Source organism: Amblyomma mixtum, chromosome 10 (genome assembly GCF_055824585.1).
Source record: "Amblyomma mixtum isolate Tamu chromosome 10, ASM5582458v1, whole genome shotgun sequence".
NCBI classification, from domain to species: domain Eukaryota; kingdom Metazoa; phylum Arthropoda; class Arachnida; order Ixodida; family Ixodidae; genus Amblyomma; species Amblyomma mixtum.
Window position 1 is genome coordinate 143920798 of NC_143021.1, and position 3666 is coordinate 143924463.

A 3666-nucleotide genomic window follows, 5' to 3' on the forward strand; every position below is an offset into this window, starting at 1 on the left:
CAAAGGACGAGCTATTTTCCTCCGTGGCTCAAGGGCAGAGCTGCTTCGCAGCTACGCATTCTACCACCATGTCTAGAACATCTGCCGTTCCCTCACTGTCAAGCCATTCTAAAATATCGGCTTTCAGCTAATAGGGCATAGCTAAGTGCGAATGTTGACTCTTCTTTTCGCACTGGCTAAAGTTTGTTTATCTCCATAGGTGATAGGCGATACATGCTAAAAACAATATCTTTGAGCTCATCCTAAATGCCCACACTGCCATTTAACATATTCTTTATCACATAAAACGCTTCCCTAGAAAGAAGGGTTAGCAACGTCTGTGCCTAACAAACCTGCTTGACGCGCTTTCTCTCACAGACCCGATCGAACTCGGCTAGGTACCGGGTCATATCCTCAGGGACGAAAGGCGGCCGACGTTTGTCCCGTAATGTCGGACCGTTAGCCTAACGTTTAGCAATTAATGCTTAATGCCTCTCTAAATCAATCTCTTAGTGAAATAAAAATGGATTGCAAGCACTGAATAAGTCAATGATGAATGACGTTTCAGGACCGCTACGGGTTCCTTGTTCACAATGAGGCGGACAAAGCAAGTACGCGTAATTTAAGCGGGAAATGTACGACGTAATGACTGGTGATAGACCAGTGGCACGCTTCCTGCAGTGCGGTTCATGGTCCCAGCTGTCAAATAGAAGAATGATGATTCAAGGGGAAGCCGCGTTGTCAATTTTTGTTTTTTGGGTAAAATTGCTGCGTTGTCCCAGTCGACCTGATGTCCTGACTCGTGTGCGCGCTCAGGAAGTGCACTGGAAGCGATATCTTTGTTTTTCATTTCGCGCTGGTGCTCCTTGAGCCGCCGCGTGAACTTGCCCGTCTCGCCGACATAGGCCTGGCTGCAGCCGCCACAAGGAATACGGCAAACAACACTACGGAAGTTGATATCCGGTAGCCGGTCCTTAACGTTGACGAGCATGTTCCGTATCTTGCCGGTTGGCACGAGCCCAATGCGCTAATCATACTACGCAAATACGGCGGGTAGAACTTCGCTTATCCCGCGAACATGTGGAATGCCTGCGCTGGCGGAATTTTTTTTGTTTGTTTGGAATAGGTGCTCTCGTTTGCAATACTCCCTTTTCAATTCTAGCAAAAAAATGGGCAGGGCAACCATTTCCCAGAAGTTCCCGCCGCACCACTTTAAGTTGGGATTCTAGGCGCTCTTTCTAAATGCAGATCCGCGTGGCACGTGTCAATAGAGACGAATCATCCGACTTCTTGTAAGCCACAGGATGATTTGATTTAAAATCAAGGTAAAGGCCAGTGTGTGTAGGGTTGCGGCACACGGTGAAGTACTACCCTGCTGGTATACGAGGACGTCAAGGAACGGCAGGCAGTCGTTTCTTTTTTAAACCTACACAGTGAATTGCAAACTGGAGTTTAGCACATTAAGTTCTTGTAGAAGCTTAGATGTGGCTTCTGTTTGTAAAGTACAAAAACATACATCCACATACCGGCAGAATTTCTAGGGTCTTGGTGTGAAACCCGCGAGCACTTTCGCTTCCAGAGCCTCTATTACCAGGTTGCCAGTTGTGACCGATATGAACGAACCGTCTCACCTTCAACCAGACTTGCGAGAAGGAAAACATTGTTCCAAGGTCTCTTCATCTCACGACACCCGTGCGGATTTCGTGGGGCCATCAGGTCGTGCGACAAGCCCAGAAGAAGCTAGTACAAGGTAGTGCATAGGAATGCCTCTACAAGAACAAGAGTTTCGAGACGGATGCATTTTTTTCCGTCGCCAGCTAGGATATGTCGTGCAAAACTATTTCGTGGACGTTCATCTACACGCTAACATCACTGCAAGCGTAAGGGAGCGACAGTGCAAAGCGTCCCAAGAAAGGAAGCTTCAAGCTTTACGCCCGAAGGGAACGACAAATGTAAGCATGACTCTGGTAAACTTGTCTTCCTACCCGCCCACACGCACTGAGGTCACGGTCCTTTCCCGCGGGTTGAATTTCAACGTTGATCGTGCACCGGACAAGAGGAAGGCTATTTGCGCCGTAAGAAAAGCCGTCCATCAGCTGCCACAGCCTCTACGGGAAGAAGCACGTACCAGGGCCATCGGAGTGCTCTCAGGATGGCGAAATGAAACTAACCTACCTGCATTATAAAGGAGAGCCATAAGGAGTCTACGCGGTGACGAAGACGTTGTGATTTTGCCTGCCGACAAAGGGACGCAGCCCTACTACTTGACAGAGGCGACTATGATCGGAAAAAGTTGTGCTTGCTGGAAGACAAGAAGACCTATGTTCCTTTGTCTTGCGATCCGACAAGCAGCCTACAAAGGAAACTCCAAGAACTTCTGGCCGACCTGTTCAAGTTCGTTCCCCCGGAAAAGAAGAGATTGTAATACCACCTTCTCTGCACCAACGGCTCAGCCCCCGCATTTTAGGGCTTACCCAAGATCCATAAGACCGGTGTCCCCTTTGGACCCATAGTGGACGTCACACGTCTCCGCTTCAAAAACTATCAGGATATCTGCAAGGAGTACTGAGGCACTTAGCCGGCAAATCGGATACACATGTGGCAAATTTCTCGAACTTTGTTGATAAGCTCCGCAACCTGAAATTGGATTCAGGAGACGTGATGGTGTCGTTGGACGTCATGTTGCTGTTCACCAGTGTTCCCATCGACCTTGCCGTCAGCACGTGTGAAGACGTCTTAAAAGGGACCCTGCTCTCGCTGGACTAACGCCGTTTGTCGTTGGTGACAGCTGCACGTTGCTGCAATTTTGCCTCAGCAGTACTTATTTTTCCTACCGCTCCAAGATTTATAAGCAGACACACGGCACCGCTGTGGGAACGCCCATATCGTCACAACTTCCAACCTGGTAATGGGGGCTCTGGAAGTGAAAGTCTTCGCAGGTTTCAGACCAAGACCCTAGAAATTGTACAGGTATGTGGACGTCTGGTTTTGTATTTTACAAAGAGAAGACACATCTAGGCTTCTACAGGAGCTGAATGCGGTAAATCCCAGTTTGCAATTAACTGTGTAGGTTGAAAAAGACGACTGCCTGCCGTTCTTTGACGTCCTCGTGCACTGGAAAGGGAGCGACCTGTACTTCGCATTGTACCGCAAGCCTACACACACAGGCCGCTACCTTTATTTTAAATGAAATTATCCTGTGGCTCACAAGAATTCGGTTGCTTCGTCGCTACTGACACGTGCCACGCGGATCTGCCCTGAGGAAGAGCGCCTAGAATCCGAGCTTAAAGTGATGCGGGGGGAACTTTCGGGAAATGATTACCTGGCCAATTTTGTTGCAAGAATTGAAACGAAAGCATTGCAAACGAGGGCAACTATAGGGAAAATTTTTGCGCCAGCGCAGTTACGCTTATGTTCGCGGGATAAGCGAAGTTCTGTCCTGCGTATTTGCAAAGTATGATTTGCGCACTGGGCACGTGCCAACCGGCAAACTAAGGAATATGCTCATCAACGTTATGCTCATCAACGTTAAGGACCGGCTACCGCGTATCAACTTCCCTGGTGTTGTTGATTGCGACCAAGCATTCCTTCAAGAGACCCTTAACCGCATTCGAGCGTGGTGTAATGTCTAGTTGAGGACCCTAAAGCCCACTAAATGCAAGCTCATGACTTCTCATCTCTGTCGCA